Genomic DNA, 26,432 nt, shown 5'->3' on the forward strand with positions numbered 1-26,432 from the left:
GAAGCCTACTTACAATAGAAAGGTTAATGGGCAAAAGCCACAGCACTCTCTGGTTAAATCACAGTGGTTAAATCACAACTGATACTCATCATACCCCTCTTTTATCACCCATTTTAGAGTCCCTTTTCATTCAAACAGCACTTAGTTGGTCCAAGTTATTTGCCAGTGGGATCCCTCAGTGGTGTGCTACTTGTTCTTTAACAACTGGCTCCCTAAGTGTACTTCCAAATTGTATGTTAGTCAGTATGTTTCCTTATGATGTGTTAACAAATAAGGGGAAAGTGAAACTACATAAATATACGTGAAAACTGTATTTCTTTGTTAGTGCCATGAGCAAATGCTTGCTGAGTCAGATAGTAGTGTTTGAATACTTCCTCCATTATTCTACTCACCAGGTAACAGTTAAAATTGAAACACTGTGAAGTCTCATCTCCAGTCTTAACATTTTCTTTATAACTTTTTAAAGTCTAGACCATGTATTAGTACATTTTTTTCCGTAAGAGAACAGACAGCAAACACTTTAGGCTTTCTGTACTGTATTTTTCCTTTTTTGTTTGGTTGTTTTTAATAACCCTTTAAAATGTAAACATCATTATTAGCTTGTAAACTTTAAAAGAAAAAGGACGAAAGTCATCTTTAGTTTGTAGGACATACATTTGTGACTCTTATTCTAGACAATCAACAAAACACTAAATCAAGCCCTAATTTGTAACATCCCAATTTCTATGATGTAAATTTCCTGGATGGCAAATTTCAAGCTATCTGCATAAGGTTAGGGATTGAGTTATAAAGAGATGTACAGTAGAACACAACAATATGTTATTATCAAACTAAATAAATGGTAAATAATCTCAGAAGCATAGATAATAAAAAATACAGTATTAGAAAGTTATGAGTATTGAATATTTTTATTACCTTTGACCCTTGTATAAAATTTAATTGTAAATTTATATAACTTAATCTTTAAACCATGTATATTTTAAACCACCAGCTCATAAATTTCTAATATTTTTAAGAATTAGTTTTAATAACCTACCCTTAGCCAGCTCTAGCATATCACTGGGGAACCCAGACCTTCACCCTAATGGTCTGAGTCCCTGATTATGTGGTCAAAAATTCACATTTATGGTTATCTGCTGATATGAAAGTACCAGTCACTTGCTAATGAATCTCTTCATTTTCATATTTTCTCTTCCTTGCTCCTGTTATGTAATAACCATCTTATATCATTATCATAATCCTTATTAACTGTCCAGCCAGTAGTGTAACTCTTTCCTTTGCCTATTGGTTATTGGTATGAGGACCCCTACATTCCTAGGCAGCAGCTATAATTTTGCGTTTAGTAAAATCTTTACCATGCCCATTTTAGAATTGCATCTCCCACTGGAAGCAGGATTTATACCCCAGTTTAGATTAAAATTGGGGTAACAGGAAGAACAAATTCCCCAGGTGAGCTACTGGATTTAATGGTGAGATAAGTCACTCCGACTTTCACTCCCGGGTTCCCAGACCCATGCACTCTACTGTTGAGGATACACATAACAGTTCAAGTATTTATTGAATCTTGTTACACAGCAGCAACTCCACAGAGCATTTTAACCTTTATCCTGGAAGTATCTTAGCTCAGGCTGCTATAATAAAATGCCATGCACTGGGTGATCTAAACTCCAGACATTTATTTATTATAGTTCCAGAGACTGAGAAATCTCAATTCTGAGGCAGGATCCCAAGATGATAAGTCAGACATTTGGGTGAGCTCTCAGGTAATTTTCTGAGGTAATGCTCTGAGGCATTACAAGCAAGATAGGCACATTTATACTAGAGTATGTTTAGTTCCAATAAGTATGTATGCCTTTATCCTACTTGGTGGAAAAGGTGAATGGTATAAACAACCTGTTACCACTTAGGAGGCTTATACAGTATCACAGGCTCAGTCTTTATATATTTCTTATGGTTTGGGCATTCAATAGTTAGATATGCTTTTGGGAGAGGAAACTCAATGTTGCTAGGCCCTGGAATAGTCTCTTTTCCTAACACCATGGCTGCTCCATTCATGGACCACTATGCCATCACTGGTGTCCGAAGGTTAGATCAGGCCATGTATCCAAAAGCCTTGGAAATACCTGGGAATTTTATTTTCTCCAGTGAATAGGCCCCTGATCAACAGTTATAGGCTCCTTTGGTTGAAAGACTGGGACAATTTCTGCTCTGCACTCTTCCTGTGGTATTATGGCTTCCTTCTTTATGATAACCTGGGCTCCACTTAATTTGAAAAGCTCAGGATCTAGAAGTGGTTCAGGTCTAGAAAGGGGCTCAGATGCCATGATACCCTATTGGTTTACATTGGTTTTAGGTTATACAGGTCAACAGATATCTTTGCTGGCTGCCCATCTATCTTGTTCCTAGGACCATCATGGCATATTAGCTCCAGCTACAAATTCTTGGGAGACATTATTCCCTGGCTTCTATTCTGCTGCATACACCTTCCTTCTCAAAGTAAATGTCACCACCTGACCTTTGCTATTGCAGAATTCAATTAGTTCCTTTAATTTAGGGAGATTAGTTTCTGTAAGAACTCCCAACCACCAACTGTGGCTTCTCAGTGATGTCCATGCCCCATAATATAAGCCATTATTATTTGTTTTATAGAAAAGAATGTCTCCAGTGCTTCCTGAGAAACATAGTTAACCATCTGTTCTCTGGTCTTATGTAATATATTTACTCTGGCATGCTCATCTTGTTGAGCCATTTGATCCCTTTTCCAATACTCTGCCAAGTTAATATTATCATTTATACCTCATTAATTGTAAGCCATTGATTTGTCCATGCTCCAAGCAGCAGTCCCAGCTGTGTATTGGTATTGGCTCCAGGTGTATTTGTCAGTATATAAAATCCTGAGGTAAGAGAGTGTGCTTCATCAGTAAATTCCAAGTAGGTACCTTTATTAAAGTCTTAGCTGAGTAATCCCTGAAGAGTCTTGTTAGCACTTCAAGTACCAATCCTGTGTAATTTAAGCAAAAGGATCCTTTTAAAGTGAAAAGAAGAAACTCCCAGAAAGAAATGATAAATCGTATATCCGACAAAACACACATACTCAGAACCTATAAACCAATTAGAAAAAAAAAGACATTTAAATAGAAACATGGGTAAAAGATTTGAATAGGAATGTCACAATGGCTCATAAAGTTATAGAAAGGTGGTTAAATTCATTTGCATTAGGAAAACTTCAAAATAAAACCATAATCCAATATTATTTCCTATCAGTAAAATTGTTTTAATGAAAATTTTAGGTAAGACCAAATGTATATTAAGTAGGTGGAACAACCAGAGCTATAATGTACTGTGGGTGGGAATAACACTGGTTAAAAAAAATAAAAGAAAAATGAAAGAAAAAGAAATGTCCTTTGTCTATTATTACATCCTCCCTTTCATCCAACTCCCTCAAAACTCATTCCTAGGCTCAGGGGACATACTCTGGATAAGAATTAAATCTTTCTTCCATGCTTCCATAACCAGGTTCCAGAATTGTTCTGTGAAGCCAAACCACATTCTTCACATCATCATTTTACACAACATTTGAGACTCTTACAAATTATAAATTTATAGCATGCTACACATCCTATGATCCTGGGATATTCATCAATAATATTGTCTTTTTTGTCATTAAGCTAGTAAATTATTCAACCTTATACAATGACCTGTGTAAGCAATTTATTTGATGACTGCAAAGAAAATAAATTGTGGAGTGGGAAATTGATAAAAGAAGAAAAACCAGTCAGTTTGAGCCAACAGTGTTCATTATTAAGCCAGTTGCTTATAAACGACTAAAGTTTATTCCTGTAGGAAAACACTGGAAATGGTCCAAAATACATGGTTTAGAATTCTCCCACTCAAGATAAAATGGAGGCAGGATATAGACATATATAAATTCTTATAGGTTATTGGTTGAGAGCTGCCCCCCAGGGCTTGTTAACACCTAACAGTTTAAGCTTGCTGTATGCACAAAAACAAAATGGTTTTCCACATTGTTGGAAAGAACTGTGCAGATCTGACAACTGAATGCTGTTATATCTAATTATAAATAACTTGGTGTGAATATGGCCCACTGCTATTTGCAAACAGGTTTGCATAGAAAAAAATGTTCCTCTTTATAAAAAAGTGATACAAAATGTATTTTCCTTTAAAAAATCTATTCTTAAAAATCATTTCTCATTGAATATGAGTGGTACATAAATAGGTGAATAGATAGATCTATCTGATGGCTTACACAAAAATATATACATATGTAACTTCAGAAAACATTATTTTCAACAATCGTTCTTATAAAGGAATATATTTAACTTTAAATTACATGATTATTATGCTTGAAACTATGAAATATAGATTACTGAATATAATTTCTCAGATTTCTTAGAATATACATGCAAATACAGATGTACATAAGGATATTTTGCTCTAATCTTTAGTTTCTTTACAGTGAAGTAAAATTAGAATATACCTTCATTCTCACTTTTTAAAATCAAACTTTTAAGAAAGAAGAATATGTTACATCTGAATATTAATTTTATCAAGAATTCTCAGAACTGAAAAGAAAAAAGAAACTAAAACTTTTCTAAATCTTACCATATGTCAGAATGTTTCCAATACATCATGACATTTAAAAACACAATTTCTAACTCTGAGGCACTTTCTTTTGTTCTGAATTTCAATTCTTTAAGATACAATATCTGGAGGCACTTTGAAGACAAACACACAGGCAATTGAACGATTGTAACTTCCTTTTTACACAGTGGAACCATTTTTTAGGGATTTTATCCTAAAATTCCTTCTTTATTGATGTCCTTGAGCATTTAGGTCTTGTAAGATTTAGATTCTTATTAAAAAATGAAGAAATGCTATTCTTTGACCTTAAGCTTATTCTACTATTGTAACAGAGAACTATCATTTTTAGAAGCTTTAACACTTTTTAAAGCAAAAATGACCTTGGGACAAATCTTTCGAATGTTCACATCTCTACTGTTCATGTTCATCTCCCAGGCAGTGTTGGCTTCTAGGAAATTCATACTAAAAGAAATATATGTGATATGTTACTCTGATATATTTGACTATACAGGATTTGTATTGAAATTTAATAAAGCAAAATAATTTCTTAGATTCCATTTCTGTATATTGTTTATTATTATATGCATTGGTCCTCCCCAAAGATATATGCATGTTTCCTGAAAACACAATTATTGGCTTTCTATTTGAAACTTCTGGAAAAAGAGAATGAAAGGTTAAATGAAAATGAAAGAAATACTAATTATTTTTAAAACTGAGATTTGTATAGAAAGAAAAAATGAATGTATAAAAGGAGTACAAGTTTTTTATACATTCCAGTTAAAATAATATTGGAGAAATTAACTTTTCCATGATACAATGAGTCAAATTTTTATTTTTTGTTGTAAAAACCAAATCAACATTATCATCTTGTGAAGACAAATGATTCACTAATCATATGTCTATGCACAGATCTATGTCCTTCATGAATTCTAACATTCTTTGATATCTGATTCTGATGAGAATCTGACTAGCAAACAATCACAGGAATAGGAATTACACTGGACAATTACAGTATGTCAATATAATGGCTCCAGTGTCATTTTTTTGTAAGGTTACAACGATGTTACCAACAATGGTAGTGGCCCAAACAGCAGTAATTTTAATTCCATGGCTTTAGCTTATGGGAAGTAAGAACTTCTTATATTCTGGATAATATCATGCTTCCACTTTTGACCCTTTGTAACATTTTTAAATTAAATTTCCTTCTTTTTTCTTGACACTAACATAAGGAAGTTGAGAAAGATTTCAGAAGTTGGAGGCTAGGGAGATTTCTCATTGACTACAAGGGATGGTTAGTTCACTGTTGCTGAAGCAGGGAGAGATCTTCCCCCTTTACCTTAAAAAGAGGAGATAAAATTCCCTCTTGTCAAGAATTACCTTCTTTCTCCCTATATATGCAGGCTTCAAGGAGTACGGTGTGTGTGAGAGAGCTCCCCCTTTAAGGCGTTCCTACTCCATTTTAAGTGATGTTTCCTTTACTCATTTTCACAAATACTATTCAGCCTTAAAAAGGAAGGAAATTTTGCTACATGCTACAGCATATAGGAAACATGACTTAGGCTAAGCAAAATGAGCCAGTAACAAAAGGACAAATATTATTCACTAATAATTCTGTAATACATAGTAACTAAAGTAGTCAAATTCAGAGAGTATTTAAATATAAAATGGTGGCTTCAGCCATCAATCCAAGACAATGCATCACGTCTGACTGTCTCTGAACCCACAGAGAGATGGCTGTCCAGTCAGTTCTGTACTGGTAAAGAGCTGCCTGTCTTGGTCATGCTCAGCCAGCTAGAACCAGCGAACAGATACTCCCAGTGCTTGCGGCGCTCCTCTGTGCGTGAACTCACACTTCAAATGGGAAAAGTGATTGAACAGGTCAACCCAGGAGAAAAGAAAGATAATACTGGTTGCAAGGGACTTGGGGGAGGGTGGACTGGGGAGTTGTTTGATGGGAATTGAGTTTCAGTTCTGCACAAAGAGTTCTTGAGATTGGTTATAAAACTATGTGAATGAATCTAACACTACTGAACTGTGTATTCATAAATGGTTGAGATGGCAGATTTCATATTCTGTGTATTTTACCACAATTAAGAATAGTTTTTAAACATGCTAAATTAAAATAATAAACTCATGTGAGCATTCTTCCAACCTTTCTCTATCAGTTGTAGACATATTTGTCAAATCCAAACATAACTTAAAGCAAGGGAGGTAGTTTGTCCGTACCTACACCTTTGTGCCATGACAGTCTGCTTTGCTTTTCTTTTGCGTTTTTTCTGATTTATGTCTTAAACAGCGTGTGCTAGCTTGAGCTCAGGATAAAATTGTCAGACTTGTTCAATCATTTCTCCTGTTGGAAGCATGAGTTCAGACACTGGAGAGAAGCACAAACACTGGGAATGTACGTTAGCTGCTTCTACTAGGCTGAGCATGGCCAAGACATAGGCCACTATTTTACTAGCACAGAACTGAGACTGGGCAATCGGATTCTGTGTGGGTTCAAAGAGCACCAAAGGTGATTCATTTTCCTGTGCATGGGATTAACAGGTCAAGAACATGACAGACTTCTCAGAGAAACTGTGATTTCAACTGAAGCTCTTCGAAGGACTTCACTGAGTAGAGGAGAGAACTTAGATCCCTCTCAGGACTTCTACTTGACTTTTGTTATGGAGAAGGTTTCTTCTGATCAACTTCTTGGGTAATGACTAGGCAACTGTCTTTTCTCTTTATCTGTACTTTCTGTATTACTATTGTTCTTGAAAATATCACCACTGGCATCTGGTTTAATTTTCTTTTCCTTGACTTGCAAGCTGCTCAACTACTTGGCTGGTGATGCCTGTTCACCCACCTTGTCCTCAGAAGTAGGCCCTGATTCAGGTTGCAGGGCTGCAGATAGGGTTCTCCCCTTGGCAATCTTGTTACCCCGCACTGAAAAATTAAGGGCTTTGGGAGTCAATGGAAAGACCTAAAAAACTAAATTTTAACATTAAATTTTGAGTAATGCTTACTGTTTCTATGTATAAGCTAATAGACTGTCATGACTGACTGTAAAAAAAACCTTTCCCTCTGAGGTTTTCAAAAAGAAAGAGCTGTTAACAAGTAGTCTCTGTAGGGGACATGTTTTCTAGTAGGGTATTTCCTCTTCTCATCTACCTCCCAGGGCCACCTTAGTATCTCTAAATGAGTAATTAGCACTCTCTCTGCTGACTTGGAATAATGGAAATCTCAACTGAAAAAGGTCAAAATTCAGGAAAGATCATATTAGTTTCTAATCTTTCTTTTGAAAAGCTTTATTCTTTAATTTGCACTAGCCTATGAAAAAATTAATTACTCTCATTTCCAATATGCACACATCAATATACAAACAGTACCAAAATAAAATTTACTTCACAATTGTTTTTCTTTGGTGATAACTTGTGTTGCTAATTTTAGCACACTCTTGAAATTTCATGCCTTAAATACTTGTGTAAATAATAGTTTGGTAAAATTTGTCATACTTGATTCTCTTAGGCAAAATCGGTAACAGATTTTCATTAAAAGTATTTTGCATATATTTAAAACATTATAATTATTATATATTACATATAAATCCAGAAAATGTAAGATTTTCTTGAGGCCAAAGACAACACATTGTTTTTAAAAATAATTTATTTACTTGAAATGTATGAACATGTTAGCATACTTATATTAAGCAGATATGACAGTACTGCAATTCTTTTACTCCTCCATTAAAATGTTTTTTTTCCAAGATTGATCACATACAGAAATATAGGCTGGAAGAAAAATAAAATTGGTCATTTAATGTCACCTAGAATTCTGTCCTGCATCTTTCACTGACATATTTGTATTTCTTCACATTTTTCTAACATTAATGATTACTGTATACATATTTCTTGCAATATGATATATATTTAATGTTACTATACATAATATACCAAAGTAAATATTAGGATTTTAGATTGCCATTTAATGATGTAGCTTTTCTTATTTAGTTATTTTTTTGGCCAGCATAAATGCTGAGACTGGGCAATCGGATTCTGTGTGGGTTCAAAGAGCACCAAAGGTGATTCATTTTCCTGTGCATGGGATTAACAGGTCAAGAACATGACAGACTTCTCAGAGAAACTGTGATTTCAACTGAAGCTCTTCGAAGGACTTCACTGAGTAGAGGAGAGAACTTAGATCCCTCTCAGGACTTCTACTTGACTTTTGTTATGGAGAAGGTTTCTTCTGATCAACTTCTTGGGTAATGACTAGGCATTGTCATTTAACTAAAACATAATTTTGTTTTAGTTAAAATCTTTAAGTAGGTAGTCTTCATAGCAACCAATGAGACATGTAATTTCACTGTTCTCACCTTACAGATGTGAAAACCAAGACTCTGATTGGTGAAGTAAGGTACCCAAGATTTTAAAAGGTAATACTCAACTATTTCATCTTGAGAATCTGTCTTTCCTCTCTATGTTGTACTGCCTCTGTGAACAAGAACCAGGAGAGTAAGGAATGTAGACAACAGTCTCTTCTAAATGGAATAATAAGCAAACTAGAATTCCTGAAGGTGGGGAAGTTGAAACAGGGACCGTGGTTGCAGTCAGAGTAAGGTGAGGGCCTCCAGGAAAAGCAGGGCAGAATATTTACAGTCAGAGCAATGTAACAATGGGCAAAGAAGTCCCCGTTGAAACTCTGTGTTAAGCATTATGCAAAGTCAAGGTTGCACTAATTCTCTAGGGAAAGATACCAGACTAAGAATACAGATATCTTCAGTGAGATCAGTTAAAGGTCAAAAGGTCAGGAGCAACTTGACCTGGAATGTTTGAGTGTTCCGCAAAACCCGTGACTTCACTGTAAAGAGCCCCAACAGACAGACGATAACCCAGCCCACCTTGAGGGCAGGGCAGGTGGTACAAGTCCACACCCCGAAATCTTTTTTTTTGTTCTCAAAAAATTCTCAAATGCCTATAAAACCCCTAGACAATGCACCACTACGGGCTCTCTTGTCCCCTCCTGGCGTGAGCTGGGAGCTCTGTCCTTTCACTGTATCTCTAAATAAAAGCCTGTACCTTGCTCTCCTACCGTGAGTGTTTGTGAAGCTCATTCTTCGACTTCGTGAACAAGAACCCCCACATCAAAGTCACTATTCCTTAAGTACATTTAATAAATAATGTGAGAAAAGGCTGCAAATTTAAGCCAGGCTCAGACATACATACCTTGCAAACTGCTTTGGGGGGATTCAATTTTAGCCTCATGGCAAAGGAAATTGAGGGGACAACCCATTTTCAGCTGTCTGGTAATAGGAAAGGAAATGTGCATTACATTTAATTAAAAAAACAAAAAGACTATGAGCAAGAGGCATGTTTGCTAAAACATATTTCAGGTATTCAGATGTGAGAAGCTGGTGGATATGACCATGGAAATTGCAATGGCAAAGGGAAGAAGTAAGGGATGCAAGGAAAATGGATGCAGGACATATTGGCGGCATGGAATTTGGGGACTTGGTGATAAATTGGATGTAGGGAATGAGGGAAAGAACACCAAAGGATGATTGTGATTTACTATTTTGGGACTTTGGCAGCATTAAGAGGAAAGACACAGGTCCAATATGGTGTCACTTCTAGGCAAAGTCACCAAACCAGAGATTAATACCTAACTTAATTGCAATTTCAACCCCCTCCAGAAATGGAGTCAGTCAGGAATTTTCTGGTCAGCATCATTGAAAAGATAACCTGTCACATGAGCCCTCTCCATCTTCTCTAAAAGAAGATGGGGTCATCTGCTTTCTAAGGCTCCTGCTTTTCCCCCTAGGAGAAAGTGATATTGCCTCAAACAATCCCTTCTTTTCTTTTACTAGTAACTTCCCCCTAGCCTCCTGTCTATAAAAACCTTCCATTTTGTACAATTCCTTGGAGCATCTCTCTGCTTGCTAGAGGGGATGTTGCCTGATTTATGAATCTCTTAATAAAGTAATTAAATCTTCAAATTTACTTGGATGAATTTTATTTTTTAACAGTAGTGAAGATATGCAGGAGGAAGAACAAGTTGGGATGGTTAGGGAAACAGTCCATTAGGGCTGCCCTTGGCTGGTATAAACTTAATCAGTGATATTGACTGTTTGGGGGAGAATATTAAAATATGTAAGAAATGACTACAGAATGTTTTCTGAATAATAATATAGCACTTAAAAGCAATACTATTATTTCAAAAACCAGGATTTTTGCCAAGTAGACAGTTTTTACTTACAATGGGGAAAGGGCACTTGAGAAATGATTGTGCCCATGTCCAAGAGCAAGCGCAACAATTTCATTCACAAAAGCATTAAAATGCTAATGTTTCTTTCATCTTTATTAGAAGGCTTCTAAGGAAAAACTGAAAATGAAGTAACAAGACTTCATTCCAGTGATAATGACTGAAGCTAGAATGAGCCATAATACCACATTTCCTATTCCAATTTCTACAATTTAATACTAGACTTCTGTAACCTTCTGCAGGAGTTGAGTGGCTTAGCTTAAAAGGCTGCGTCGTAACATGGTGTACATTTTTGGAACTTCGGCTAACCATTTTACTACATCTAAACACTATTGCCAAAATACAGACCACTTTTTAAAAGTCCACTTATTAAATTTATTTTCTGATAATGGGGGGAATCTAGTAACCACAATGTTGGTCATGTGATTGTATATTAATGATACCAAAATTAAAAAAAAGTATTTTCCAGTGCATATGTAAGGTTAGAGATTGGCATCCTTGGACACAGAGACAATCATTTACTTACTGAATTTTCACATCATTGTTTATCTTGGTATTGTGACCATACCCCCAAAATCTTTGAGGTTCAGTATCATAGCAATGGACACTGAACTTGAAAGAAAGAAAGCAGGTGGATTTTATTAGGGATAGCTTGTCTACAAGGGATCCCGCAAGAGGGATGCCACATTCCTTGAAAGGGTTGTGCATAGGGTTTATAAAGACAGTTTCAGTAGGGCGAGGAGCTGTAGTCCTACCATTGTTATCTTGTGGTTTGAAACTGCCTAGAGAATGGAATGTCTTTATCTGTGGCATCAAGGGAGCTCCAGGTGAAATTCTGGAAACTCAGAAAGTTCTTGTTAGAGGGTAACATGGAGGGAAAAGTTTAACTTATTAGCTTATTTCAAAATGGAGTGATTTAGGCTTTGTTAGAGACTCTAACAATATGTTTCTCTTTGTTGCCTCATCAAAGTTCATTTGCTCCTTTCTTCAGGCTACCATCTCTAGCAGAGTATCACTGATTCTTCCTTAATAAAAATTTATATTCTAGATCAAATGCTATCCCTGTTTCAAAGTCTTCTGGCTGATTCAGATATTTCTGTGCACCAGCATTCTTGTGAAGATCACTCTGTATAAAGGTTTTCAAAAGCTACTTGGCTGACTTACTTCTAAGTAGCAATGATTAAACAAATGAAAACTAGTACTTTTACAGGAGATCAGTTCTTGATGTCATCATAAGAAGGAATTCAAGGTTGGACACAAAAGTGGCTGAGTTTTAGATGCTTAAAGAAGAGAGAAAGTACATGGTTATATTTGAGTGAAGGCAAGTCCAGGTGAATTTCCCTTAGGATAAAATAAGGAGCTTTTTTAAGTGAATGGAGATGAATATTTACTAAGTGGGAATAGGTTTCAAAGGGAATCTTCTCAGAGTTAAGGCTTACTCTGCCCTCGCTCTGGGTGGGGTAGCTTTTGGCTGCATTCGGCTGTCATCAGAACTGAATGACATGGAGAGGAACAACTCTTACTATGTTAATGATGGAGGGGTATGATTTTTGCTATGTAAATTAATGTAATGTACTTTGGGGTACCGTTTGGATCAATTTCTCCTCCCTATTGGATCCTGCCAATTTTGGCCAGTTGCTATTCTCACTCCTCACATCCCACTAGAACAGCTCATATGGAATGTGTAGAATTCAAACAACAGCCAACTGAAAACTCACTCCTCTCCCTGCTCATATCTACCTGTCCACCTACTCTAAGAGTACAATAGATAGTTGAAGTTAAGAAAGTAAATCAGATTACCATTATTAAAATTAACTTTAAGAACACTTTTAGATTTACAGAAATATTGAGAAGATAGCACAGGGTGTCGTTATGCCCTATACCCAGCTATTCTTATTAGTAGTTTACATTAATATTTAACATTTGCTATATACTACTATATGTCAATTAGTCAATATTTATATATTATTATTAACAAAAGCACTGACCTCCAAAAAAATGGTCATATCCAACAGGCTAAAAATCAGCAAAGACATAGTTGAATTAAAAAATACCATCAATCAACTGGATATAATTGACATTTGTGGACTCCTTCATCCAACAAAAGCAGAACATACATTTTTCTCAAACTCACATGGAAAATTCACCAAGATAGATCACACTACCTTTGCCGTAAAATACACCTGAACAAATTTAAAAGATCTTCCCTCAGATCACAATGTAATTAAACTAGACATCAAACGGAAAGATAACTGGAAAATCCCAAAATAAGTGGAGATTAAACAGCATACCTCTATGTGACACATAGGTCCAAAAAGTAATCTCAAGAGAAATTTTAAAACATCTTTACATAATTAAAATAAAAGTATAACTTCAAAATTTGTGGGTTTCAGCCAAACAAGTAAGTACTTCTGGGGAAATTTACAGCTTTGAATGTATACATTAGAAAAGAAAGATCTAAAATCAATTTGATTTCCATCTTAGGAACCTAGAAAAAGAAGAGTAAATTAAATATGAACTAAGCAGAAGAAAAGAAATAATAAGAAACAGAGCAAAAATCAGTAAAAATGAAAACAAAATAATAAATAAAATCAATGAAATCAAAGGTGGTTCTTTGAAAAGATCAATAAAAGCAATACAACTCTAATCTGGTTAACATTGCTGATCTTATGGAATTTAAAAGGATTTAAAAGGAATAGTAGGAACAACTCGATGACCAAAAATTTGATAACATAGGTGAAATGGACCCATTATTTGAAAGGTACAATCTTTCTAGAAGTCACCCAAGAAGAAAGATACAATCTAAATAAATAAATTGAACCTAGTAAATAAATTGAACCAGTAATTAATAGACTTTTGGAACAGTAAGCACTAAAACCAGATGTGTTCACAGGTGAATTCTACCAAAATTTTAGGGAAGAAATTATACTAATAATCCACAATCACTTTCAGAGGACAGAGTCAGAGGGACTATTTCCTGACTCATTCAGTGATGCCAAAAGTAACCTAATACCAAAAGCAAAGACAATACAAGAAAACTGTAGACCAATATGACATGTGTATGGATGTAAAAATCCTCAGCAAAATATCAGCAAATCAAATACAAAAAAGGATAAAAGAAATACCCAAAGGAGTTGAAAACATGTCCATACAAAAATGCACTGTTACCAAGTGGGATTTATTACAGATATGCAACTCTGGTTCAGCCTTCAAAAATCAATTAATTTATGTAATCTATCACATAAATAAGTCATATAATCATATCAGTAGATGCAGAAATAGTGTTTCACAAAATCCCAATTCCATTCATGATAAAAACGCTTCAGTAAACTAGGATAAAGGAAAACTTTCTAAACTTGATAAAGATTACCTACCAAAAATTGACAGGAAACATTATAATTAGTGGTGAGAAACTCAAAGTTTTCCCAGTAAGATCAGGTACAAGAAAAGAATGCTTCCTCTCCCCACTCCTTTTGAACATCATACTGAAGTCATTGGCAATGTGTAAGGCAGGAAAAGGAAATGAAAGGTACACAGACTGGGAAGGAAAACATAAAACTGTCTTTGTTCACAGATGACATGATTATCTATGTAGTCAATTTAAAAATATCAACTTGCAGAAGTTTTCAGCCATTATAGCAAGGTTGCAGGAAACAAGGTAAAATACAAATGTCAAATGCTTTCCTATATACCAACAATGAACCTGAGAAATTTGGAATTAAAAACACGATACTGTTTATATTAGCATACAAAAAATGAAATACTTGGGTATAAATTTAACAAAATGTATACAAGATATATATGAGGGAAATTATCAAACTCTTATTAGTGAAATAAAAGAACAAAATAAATGGGAAAATATTTCATGTTCATGAACAGGAAGACTTAATATTATCCAGATGTCTATACTATCCAACTTGCTCTATAGATTCAACCCCAGTCAAAAATCTCAGTAAGTTATTTTATGGATACTGACAAACTCCTTATAATTTTATCTGGAAAAGCAAAAGACACAGAATAGCCAACAGAATGTTGAGGGAGAAGAATAAAGTTGGAGAACTGACACTACCTGACTTCATGACTTAAAAAAATCCAATAAAACTAACTGTAAATCAATGATTAATGCATGCTTTAAATATCCTTAATTTTGATCACTTAAAGGGTGTCAGATGATCGGTTATGGAGGTACATTTTTCTGATAATACTCCTTTCTCTTAAAAAAAAAAAAGCAGTTCCTGTGCGGTGACCTCCAATGAGTTCTACACAATGGTATAAAGGGCATATCAAAGTGTGGGCAAAGGGTCTGTTTGTGTTTATACAGAGGATCAAAGCCTAATTTGGCTACCCAGAAAATAACTAAGATACAATATGAAGAAGAACTTCCAACATTAGCACTCTCTGGAAGACTCACACCAGAAGATGATCATCAAAAAACCTCAACAAAGATCCAGGTGCTGCTATAGCTGTAGCTGCATTCATCCCACCAGTTCCTGGACTTGCCATGGGAATGAAGAAGGAGATAGCTAAGCTGGCCTGTGCATACAGTAAAACAACAAATTTGACTGGATCTATACTGTTGGAACTCAACCAAGAATTAGGAGAAGTGCAAGTTGTAGGGCTCCAAAATCTTACAACTACAGACTATCTACTATTAAAAGAACATATGGGATGTGAACAGTCCCCAGGAATGGGTTGTTTTAATTTGTCTGATTTCTCTCAGACTCTTGAAGTTCAGTTGGACAATATCCACCATATCATAGATAAGTTTTCACAAATGCCTAAGGTGCCTAACTGGTTTTCTTGGTTTCACTGGAGATGGCTGGTAATTATAGATCTGCTTTGGTTATGTACTGTACTCCTATTATGTTAATGTGTGTGCGCAGTTTAATTAGTAGTTTAAGACCTATACATGCTTAAGTTACTCTATAAGAAGATATGTCAAAGAAATAATCAATCTTCCCATGTTTTCTTACACCTGCTACTTCTATAGTTTTTCTTCTTCCTTCCTAATTACAACCCTTAAATAGAATTCGTGCCTCATATCGAATTTATTGAGTATCATAATTCCTCCAAGTGGTAAAGATACCTCAAGACAAATGCTGGGCATAGAAGCCACAGGGCATAAATCTGCAAAGAAGTAAAAAGCTAACCTTTTCAAACAATATGGCTTCTGTCTCACTTACCAACTTTACATTTCCCTGTATGGCCCCGGAAGATGACTGGTTAGTCAGAGACAGGTAAAATTCCTCAAGGGAGGAACAACCTAAGACAGGCATAGTCACAGGGGGGCCATCAGGTGAGAAATTGGGGATCAACAGAGGCGAGGCTTAGAACCTCACCCCCCCGTTCTGAGAGAAATCTTCTGCATCAGTGGATGTTTCATTGCCCTTGTCTAGCTTGGATTAACACATGGTCTACAGGCACACACCTGATCACCTACATTTGCTCTCTTACAACACTAAACTATGTTTTCTACCTTTATCTTGCATCTACCTACCACCTCAACATTTTATTAATAATAATAATAATAATAGAGAGAGAAATGTGGTATCCACATATAAATCAAGTATAAAAATCAAACAAATATTCATATTTGACCTGATTGTTTATAGTTCATAATGCGTGATCAAAACCGAAAGTTTCTGTGATGACTGGCCTTGTACTGTTCACCATGTAACTTATTCACTATGTAAGAATTTGTTCACCATGTAAGAACTTGTTCGTTATACCTCAGAACATTGGAGACTGATGAAAATTAGGCTTGGGGTATTGTTGTTAAAAACCATTTGATCAATAAATATGAGAGATGCCCTCTCAAAAAAAAAAAGTGTAGACTTCCAATTGTAAAATAAGTAAGTAACTGGGATGTAATGTATAGCATAAGGAATATAGTCAAAATATTGTAACTTTGTATGGTGATAGCTGGTAACTAGAATTATCATGTATATAAATGTTGAATCACTGTGTTGTACACCTGAAACTAATGTAATACTGTGTGTCAACTACCCCTCAATAAAAAATAATTATCTACAAAAAAAAATCTAGAGTAATCAGGACAGTGTGGTGTATATGAAAGAATAGACATAAGTCAATGTAACTGAATAGAGAGACCAAATAAAGTCACCCATAAGTGTAGTCAAATAATCTTTGATAAAGAGGTAGGGGCAATACAATGGAACAAAGACAAGTCTCTTCAACAAGTGGTGCTGAAACACCTAGGCATCCACATGCAAGATAAAAAGAATCAAGACTACAGACCTGACACCATTCACAGAAATTAACTAAAAATGGGTCACAGACCCAAATATAAAAAATAAAATTATAGATACTCTTAGATGATAACATTCAGAAAACCTAGGTGATCTTAGGTATGGTATAGTATTTTAGATAAATGCCAAGGATACAGTCCATGAAAGAAACAATTAATAAGCTGGACTTCATCAAAATTAAAAAATGCCTGCTTTTGCAAAACACAGTATCATGGGAATTAGAAGACAAGCCACAGACTGGGAAAAATATTTAGAAAAGTCACATCTGATAAAGGACCATAACCCAAAATGTATAAAGAACTCTTTAAGCTCAACAATAAGAAAACAAACAACCCAACTGAAAAGTGTGCCAAAGACCTCAAGAAATACATCACTGAAGAAGATATACAGATTGCACTTAATCACAGGATACGTTGCTCCACATCATATGCCACCACAGAATTGCAGTGAGATACCACTACACACCTATTAGAATGGCCAATATCTAGAAAACTTACAACAACAAATGCTGGCCAGGTTTTGGGGCAACAGGGACTCTTATACATTGCTAATGAAAATGCAAAATTGCACAGCTGCTTTGGAAGACTCTTTGGCAGTTTTTTGCAAGAATAAACATGCTTTTACTATTCATCCAACCATTCATTGTATTCCTTAGTATTTACTCAAAGGAGTTGAAAACATGTCCACACAAAAACCTGCACGCAGATGTTTATAGCAGCTTTGTTCCTAACTTGAAAATAACCCAGACAATACTTGGAAACAACCCAGATGTCTTTCAGTGGGTACATGGATAAATACATTTTGGTATATCCATATATAACATCGAGTGGCATATTATTCAGTGCTAAAAAAAAATGAGTCTCAAGCCATGAAAAGACATTGTATGGTTCCAATATAGGACATTCTTGGAAAGGTAAATCTTTGGAGACAGTAAAAAGATGGGTGGTTGCCGGGGTATGTAAGGGAGACAAATAGGCAGAGCTAGAGGATACTGTGAGATCTTGTAATAATGGATAGATTTTATTACACATTTGTCCAAACCCTGAGAATGTGCAACACAAGTAGTGGAACCATAATGTAAGCTATGGACTTGGATGATTATGATGCATCAAGGTAAGTTCACCCTTGGTAAAAATGCACCATTGTGGTGACTAATATTGAAAAATGGGAGAGGCTATGCATGTGTTGGGGCCTGGTGTTTATGGAAAATCTCCACATTTTCCTTCCAATTCTATTGTAAATCTATAACTGTTTTTAAAAATAAAGCATTTAAAAATAAAATAAAATAAGACTTGATATCTGGTATTGTTCTCTTTCTCCCAGATTACATTTGATACTCTTGGACATTTGTATTTCTGTATAAATTTTGAATCAACATATAATTTTGACAGAAATACATTATGGATTATTAACTATTATATGTGGAATCTATCAATTAGGTGGAATCTTAGGTTATTAATTTTGATCTTCCTTCTTCTCTAATATAGGCATTCAATGCTATAAATTTCCCTATAAGCACTTCTTTTGCTGCATCTCACAGATTTTGATAAATTTTCATTTTCATTTGGATCAAAATATTTTAAAAATTCCCTGCAGATTTCTTTTGGGACTCATATGCTATTCAGAAGTGTGTTGTTTAATATTCACTTCTTTGGATTTTTCCAGTTATCTTTCTGTTTTGATGTCTAGTTTAATTCCATTGTGATCTGAGGGCAAACATTTCATGGTATCTTTTCTTTTATATTTGTTTCAGGTTGTTTTTTGGCCAGGGGTGTGATTCTTGGTGAAGATATATACATTAGCACACATATTCAAATACACGATTGCATTGTCATTTTGAAAATTGTTACCTGTTAAATTAAGAAAGAGAAATGAAAGCTTTTATTTCATCTTCACATAGTGTTTCTTCAATGTTCTTCTTTTCTTTATGCAGATCTGAGTTTCTGACCTATATTGTTTTCTTTCTCTTTAAAGAGCTTCTTTTAACTTTTAAGGCAGGTCTACTTGTAACAAATTCTCACAATCATTGTTTTTCTGACAAAGCCTTATTTCTACACTTTTGAAGGCTATATCTCTCTATATAATATATATATATATTTGACAAAAAATATCTATGCAGCATATAAATCTATTAGTAGCCAAGAAGAAAATGGTCATATAGTGAACAATATAATATCCCAATGACCTGTAAGCCAATGACAAAGTAATCGATGCTACTAATTATCAGGGATATGAAATTTTAAAATGTAATGCAGTACCAATCCACACCTACTATAAAGTCTAAAATTAAAGCAACAAAACAACTTGTGGAGGCTGTGGAACAACTGGAGCTCTCATAAAATGATCAGAGTGTGAATAAACATGGTCATACATACTAAAACTGAATATATATAAATATATCTGTATGTATATATATTTATATATATGTATGTTTTCTATTACCCAGCAGTTATATAGTCAAAAGAAATGTTCAAAAGTGTTCTTCAAAAGAGCATAGTAGAATTATGTAGCACCACTATTCATGAGAGTGCTATACTGGAAACCTCCTCAAAATTAACATGCAATAAATTGGATAAAAATGTTATATGCTCACAGACTATAAAAATCTATAGAGCAATAAAAACAAACTGAAATTCAAGCCACTAGCAACAGTGCAGATAAATCTTGCAAACATATTAATGAGAACGAAGTCAAGCTTAAAATAATACATGTTGTATGATAACATGTATATAAAGTTCAAAAATTGGTAAAACCATTCAAAGGCATGTTACAATATGACAGTATTTGTATTAGTGAAGTTTCTCCAGAAAAAGAGTGTGTGTGTTTATATGTGTGTGTATATGTATATAAATTGTTTTATTACAAGAAACCAGCTCCTACAATTATGGAGGCTAGAAATTCCAAGTTCTTCAGAGTCAGCTGGCCAGCTGGACACCCAGGGGAGCTGAGGTTCAGTTCAGGTCTGAGTCCAAAGGCATGAGAACCAGGAGGGCCAGATGGTATATTTCCTGTTTGAAGGGCTCTAAGTGTAAGGCCCAGGAAAAGCAAATGTTTCAGTTCAAGTTTGAAGGAAGAAAAAAACAATGGCAGGCAGGAAGAATTCTCCTTGCTCACAGGAGGGTCAATCTTTCTGCTCTACTCAGGATTTCAGCCGATTGGATGAGGTACCCACAGGATGGAGGTCAATTTGCCTTACTCAGTGTGGGTAAAATTGCAGTATTTCCAGAATCTCTTGTCTGGCCTTAGTGTATCTCCATATCAATAGATGTTCATCTCCATATCAAAAGGTATTTACATAGGGGAGCAAGGTCATATTGGACCAGATATGTTAAGTGGGGTTCCTCTCTGCAGCCAGGTTGTGAGAGACACAGGCAAGCAGAAGTGGACAACTGCTTATAAGCAATAAATGGATTTCTCCCACTTTATTTCTCCCTTTAACTGATTTTGGTTTCAAAGGTAATTTACCCCAGGCTGGGAAAATATTTTCCCCTGTGAATCACGCTCAGTCTACCCGATTAAATGTTAATGATTTCATAAAAACACACAGAATAATGTTTGAGCAAATATCTGGGCACCTTGCATAAAATTAACCATCACATTGGATTATATGCACAGAGGCACACAAGTAGGGCTTCTGTTAATGCTCTTTTCTGAGCTAAGCGCTGGTTACACATGGCTATTGAGTTTGTGAAAATTTATCAAGCTTCACACTTCTGGTCCATGTAACTTTCCATACATGTATGTGTTGGTAAAAATGGTACCTTAAATAAACGGTATATAATTCATATTTAAATGATTTACAATTACAAATCTTGTCTCATAATATTTCCACTATTTGGCATCAATCAAATATAAATTGCATAATCAATTTAAGCAAAATTTCTCATTTTTTCAGATAAAAATGAATGCTTAAGAACTTGAATTTCATTAGTTGCCTCCCTATATGACTTCTCAAAAGTGCAAATAAGGTTAGTATAATAATCACCTTTTCAAAAATTTCTTTACAATATCATCTTGGTTTTCAAAAGCTGGTCATAAAATATGTCTGTAAATGTATCTACAACAAAATATGTTAGAATTTTATAATAAAATTGAAGATGATTTTTGATCTGATTAAGTATGCATACATAAGGCAAAATTAAAAAACATAAGATAGTGTATACCATGTGATAATAATTATAAAATATTAATTATATAAATTTGGCAACAATATTATTTAGGTTATATATTGAGATTATATAGAATCAATATAAAATGTAATAAAAAGGCTATCTTTTACTATTTCTAGAAAATATTTTGCATCTTTTTCTCCTACATAGTATGGTAGTCTTATGTATAGTGACTATGTATTTTCTTAAAGTGTTAGCACTAGATAATTAATAATTAACCTCCTGTTCCATGCTAGTGATGGGATGTGTACTTAGTGTCGAAAATAATCTTTACCTCTACTCAGGTAGAGTTAAAAGGCAGATTGGTCAATTATTATTTTGTATACATTGCATATATAAACACACATACATTACATTTATGGTTAGGACACTCTCCTCATTTAGAAAGTCCATAGACAGTTCTTGTTTTTATGGTTCACTCTTTGTTATTTTGCTTCCAAAATACCAAAAATTATTTCTTCCTCTTCATAAATGTGACTCTCAGGAATCATTTCCGTTTCCATAACTTTTGCTTTTGAAGCAACACTGATTACTTCAAGTAATTTTGAATGTTACTGTTTTAATTAACTTCCAAATTGAGATGTCATCACCACTGATAGCTTTTGAATCAAATTATTAGAAACACTGGGAATGAATACCTTTTGCAAAACTTAGATAAAACTAAACAAATCCTCATATTTCATATGTATGACATCACATTGAATTATGTATGTTTTCTCTCTTAATAATTTTCTGTCATTATTTTAAAAAATAACTCATTTCAAAGTTCTCTTATCAAAATGAGTTATCAAATACTCTTACAATGACTATAAGTAAGACATGTAGTACTGGGATCTATTTTCATGTGAGGGAATTCAAACTTGGAGGTTATGTGAAAAAGCCAGTATTAGGAACTATATACTTTGCTCTTAATTTGGGCCTCTTGACACCATGTCACACAACATCCATGTATGAGACTTTCCATTAAAATGAAACACCCTGGAACTTTTAATGAAAATGTATTTTGAAAAGTAAGTGGTTGAAAATCTTATTCATTACCATTTTTTAAATCAATTACAAGTATAAACTAAATTTAGTGACAGTTGATAGCTCTCTACCCAAGCCCTGAAAGACACCTGAGAAGTGACCTGGTATTGCAGAGTAATGTTGAATGCAAAATTCAGAAAAAGCAAAGTTAGAAAGATTTTTCTATCATTATATTATTAAAATCAAAAGATAATCTCCTAAAATTACAATCTTTCAAATTATGAAGATATTTCAAATTAATGCTTTCTTTAGGATGTTAAAGAAAAAGAATTTTGATGTGTATATATTTATTTTTATAAAATTTACTATACACTTATTTATTGTTAAGCACCATGAAGATATATTTCCTTCAATCCATAAATGTTTGTAGGGCATCATCTATTTGTAATTCCATGGTCTAAGTTACCACAATGCTTAGAAACCAGGGTTTGAAGTCATGAAGGCATATATCTGAGTATTTACATCTGTTTTTTTTTTTTTCATAGACAAGTTTTAATATGGATGAAAGACTATTCTGGAAGGCAGAAAACTACCAAATACTTGCAGTCAAGGTGATAGGAAAGAGTTTTATTTCTACAATCTAAACAAATAAAAGCTAAACTAAAAAAATATAGGAAGGCACTACCTGCATATGAAATGTCAAGATTTAAAGAATTCTCATTTCAAGCACTATATAGGCTGTTGCCTCCTAAAAAGAGTCACATTCTCCACTATCTATTCTTTGCAAATTTCATTACTATGAAGAGGTTAAAAATTATATATCAACTGTATGAAACACAGTTGAATTTGCTCACCTGTTCATAATATATCAGGACATGCTTCTATTTGCTAAATGGGCTAGAAAAGAAAAGGTATTATGCAAATATGCAAGAAGACATAGTTGTGACTGATGTTTCTTCATGCTGAATGTATCTAGAATAAAGAACATAAAGTAAAAACTACAGTTGTAGTTAAACTTTTGTCAGTCCTCAGAATGCTGAAGTTTGAGTCAATGTTACAGATACGCAAAGTGAAGCAGATGGTCTGGAACAATTTGTTTTATATTATTAGAAGCATTCTACATCTTCAATATTTTGAATTGTTTGCTATAGAAACTGAACCTGATTTCTCACTCACACTAACCATGTATGGTTTTAATACAAACAAAATATAAAATGTATTTTTGTTTAAACTGAAGTAAAAAAATATGTTAAAAGTGTGGTCTGACTCAATGTTTACAAACCATGATGCTTTCTAAGCCTATGGCTAATTACTTATTTGAAAACACTTTAAGATAACTAATCTGATGGTGAGAACATCCCATGATTACTTGGTATTATGCCATTTAATATGGAAAAGAAAATAGCTCACATTTATTATCTTTTACTGAACTGTCACAATTGAATGTTCCTTAACCTTCACATTCTTAATCTTTACTTTTATCGATATTTTTGAAACTCATCTTAACAACTCAAGTTAATATACGGATTTTTCTTAAAGGGTCAGCTTTTGGAGTGTAATTCGAAAGCATTTTGCAACTAAATAAATAATTTACACTAACATTTGATGAAAAAAGATTTGTTATTAGTAAATACATTACACTTCCATATTGTTGTAGTTTAAAAATGGCTTTCAGACTTACAACTGCAAAATAAAATCTCTCTGACACCCAACTGGAAAAGAACACCAGTTCACTGACTATGAAGTCTCCATGTAGCAATGTTATGAAGAACAATGGAAACACAATACAAAGAGGCTCTTGACTGTGTGCTGTTGAGTAGTAAAAACACGTATTTCCTGAATAGAAGCAATTATTTTATCAGATCCTTTTGTTGAATGACCATTCTCCTAGGGATTTCATGCTTCCCTATAGTCCCTTCTCACTACTAACTCCAGTGTGAAAATAAAGTGACTGTGTCAGTGTCCTAGAAGCAACCTGTTAAATTCTCAAGGAATTTTTTCAAAAGGAAGAAAATGAAATTTATGCCTACTCAGTGAACTGGACCCTTCAAAGTTTTAATCTGCTCCTCCATTATAATAAATATTATATTTTTCAACTTTTAATATTTTAATCTTTTGCTCTACTTTCAAGTGGGAAAAAGAAAAGGAACTGATTTAACTAACGCCCTGAAACTCTGGACATAAGTTTTCAGAAAGACAATTTAAAGCATGAAACTATCTCCTCAGACTGTAATTGTCTGAGGTTAATTCAGAAGCAATTATCTATGGTTTCTTAACCTCTGGGACAACATTGTAGATTAAAATTTTCCATAGGCAAAAATCTTGACATTAACTATTCATCATTTAGGGAATGATTACAAAAGGAAAGAAATTCATTAGCTGGTCTTCCTAAAAGTAAATCTTGAAAATGTGTAATTTTAGGCCATCAGGCTTGTTATGAACATAGAACCAAATGTGCTCAAATAAATAACTTTTCCACATTTCTCCCAAAGTGGGAATTGTTTGGTCTTTTCTTGCCACAGGATCATTCAATATTAAAGATCTGCTTTGTGAACAAGACATACTAACCTTTGATCAAGACACTTAAGGAAATGTTCACAGGGTCTCAAGTAGAAAATAAAAGTATTCTTTTGGCTTCTATTATTTAATTGTATAAAGAGAGCAAAAATACAAGATCCAGCTAATCAAAAAGAGGCTATTTGCCGATCATTTGTTAGCTCCAAAGAGCAGAGATACAGAATTTTCACTGATGGTTTTATCATCAGACCGGCTCTTTTCCAATGCTAACTCATGGTGCTTCTTTTCCTACTGAATCATTCTTCTGTTATCTGTTCCAGATCATTGCTTTGTGAAGGTATGAGTTACCTAATCTTTTATCTCTTATAGTGAAACACATGGTATTTTCAGCATGTGTCCTCAAATAAAGAATTTACATACTATTATATATATTTTTTCAGACATAATAATTTTCTCCATTTTTATTATTGCTCATAATTTTTTCATTCAGAAAACCTTTCCAACATGCAGTCAGAGCCCATGTTCTTCAGGAATATGTGTTGTACTTTTTACTGACCCAGAAGAAGCAGAGACCTGGTTCTAATACCAAATCACTGAATCGTCATACAGACCACTGAATAATTCTGGAAAATGTGTAAGGACATACTCAGGACATTAGTATAGGGACAACCACACTGCATATTTATAACTTATACATTACGTAAAAGATGTTTCACCTGAGTTGTTGGTTGTGATACATTTCCTGGAAAAAAAGTAAACTTGTTTTTATCTTCTGAATCTATAAAACATATTTAGCCATTCATTAATGTTCGTGTAATTGTTCATTAGGCTACCATGTTACTGATGATTTAAATTGCTTTGATAAAGATATTAGTGTATTCCTCCTAAGAGAAACACAACTGGTAATGCTTAAGACACAAAAAGGAACATTTCCTGCACTCACCTTAGTTAACAAAACTCTGTAGTTATAAGAATGATGTAACCCGAGACTCACAGAATGTAAGTGATGTCTAAAACTCTCAAGCCAGCATAAAAGTATAGCTTGCCTCACCAGCAACGAAAACCACAATACCAGTCTCTCTGAGCATTGGTAGAATGTACTACGCTGACTGTGAACCATTTTGTGTATGTCAAAAGGTCACTCTAACATCATTAATCTCTTTGGGATAAAGAACACTCGTGAATAAAGTACAATTTTGATGCACAGTCTAGGAATAAAGAGCAATCAAAGGCATTAGATAGACAATTAAAACTTGCGTGTCTTTCCTCTGATAATTGGTAAAGTTACTCATTTGCGGTTAAGTCAGTTAAACAGCCATATTAATTAAGCACATGGTCCTTGATCACTTAATTGAAGAGCTTATTTGAATAGTATCTTGAATAGAAATATATATGTAGTAAAAAAAAGTTTTTTTTGGTTTCCTTTTTCAACTGGCAACCTTCAATTTCATTTTTTCTCTATATTAAAACGTATTGACACACACGTGAACACACATACAACAGCTTCTCTAACCAGAATAAATTCTGGCTGAAATAAATTCTAAAGCAAACAAAAGTAAATGCTCACCATATTTTATATCCCAAAATCTAAGTCAGTAGTATCAAATAGAAAATATAAGAATAATATGTAGTTTTAAAAAGTTGCATGATGCATATTCAGTAATTT

General features: G+C 34.1%; 1 long non-coding RNA gene across 1 annotated transcript; it reads right to left on the reverse strand.

Annotated features, from left to right (window-relative positions):
* Nucleotides 1–8,288: 8,288 nt before the first annotated feature.
* Nucleotides 8,289–25,510, reverse strand: LOC140846087 (uncharacterized). Its single transcript, XR_012124977.1, has 7 exons — nucleotides 25,483–25,510; nucleotides 23,104–23,221; nucleotides 21,100–21,171; nucleotides 12,834–12,861; nucleotides 9,810–9,886; nucleotides 9,032–9,077; nucleotides 8,289–8,375 (listed from the first exon to the last, which is right to left on the reverse strand). It is a non-coding gene; the product is annotated as an uncharacterized lncRNA (long non-coding RNA).
* Between the last annotated feature and the right edge of the window lie 922 nt (nucleotides 25,511–26,432).

The sequence above is a fragment of the Manis javanica genome, chromosome 14, assembly GCF_040802235.1.
Source record: "Manis javanica isolate MJ-LG chromosome 14, MJ_LKY, whole genome shotgun sequence".
Lineage (NCBI taxonomy): Eukaryota > Metazoa > Chordata > Mammalia > Pholidota > Manidae > Manis > Manis javanica.